This window comes from Salvelinus fontinalis, chromosome 7 (genome assembly GCF_029448725.1).
Source record: "Salvelinus fontinalis isolate EN_2023a chromosome 7, ASM2944872v1, whole genome shotgun sequence".
NCBI classification, from domain to species: Eukaryota; Metazoa; Chordata; class Actinopteri; order Salmoniformes; family Salmonidae; genus Salvelinus; species Salvelinus fontinalis.
In genome coordinates, this window is record NC_074671.1 from 69,123,740 (window position 1) to 69,124,943 (window position 1,204).

The following is a 1,204-nucleotide window of genomic DNA, read 5'->3' on the forward strand; positions in this document are numbered from 1 at the left end:
TAATGTATCAACATAATGTATTGTAATAACATTGTGCAGGTTCCCGCAAGACATTGTGTAGTTTCAAACACTACAAAGGGTAAAGAGTGTGAGAAAAGCAGGAGACAGGCAGACAGGCAGGGAGACAGACAGGTTCGTGGTGCTATGTTGAAACAGCAGGCCCAGGGAGGAGGAAGACAGAGTGAAAGCACACAACAAACCTTTTGGTTTCATTTTTACTTGTTTTCACCTACACACACACTTTTCCACACTTTCATTACCCTCGGGTCCAGTGGACCAGAACACCACATATGTAATATAAATGTGTAGGGGGGTGCACAGTGTGCACTCAATGAAAATGCATTGTTTTACATGTTCTTCACAGAAAATGAGCCAAGGCCAATGAGTCTCAGGTTGAAAAAATAACTAATTGTATCATTTTTAAGTAAACATTGAAAATGGGTTCCACAGACCCAAATACCTCACAGGGGTTAAGTGGGTTGAAATCTTCCTTATCAGTGACACATGGCTGACCATTGGAACATGTCAAAATGCGGAATTTTGTCACTTTAGCAAGCCTTTATTCATATTAAAAATCATATTTAAATTCTCCATGTGATCTACAGTACCAGTCAAAAGTTTGGACACACCTTCTCATTCAAGGTTTTTTTCTTTATTTTTTACTATTTTCTACATTGTAGAAAAGTAGTGAAGACATCAAAACTATGAAATAACACTTATGGAATCATGTAATAACCAAAAAGTGTTAAACAAATCAAAATATATGTTATATTTGAGATTCTTCAATGTAGCCACCCCCATTGCCTTGATGACAGCTTTGCACAATCTTGGCATTCTCTCAACCAGCTTCACCTGGAATTCTTTTCCAACAGTCTTGAAGGAGTTTCCAAATATGCTGAGCACTTGTTGGCTGCTTTTCCTTCACTCTGCGGTCCAACTCATCCCAAACCATTTCAAATGGGTTGAGGTCAGGTGATTGTGGAGGCCAGATCATCTGATGCAGCACTCCATCACTCTCCTTCTTGGTCAGATAGCCTTAACACAGCCTGGAGGTGTGTTGGGTCATTGTCCTGTTGAAAATAAATGATAGTCCCACTAAGAGCAAGCCAGATGGGATGGCGTATCGCTGCAGAATGCTGTGGTAGCCATACTGGTTAAGTGTGCCTTTAATTGTAAATAAATCACAGACAGTGTCATCAGTAAA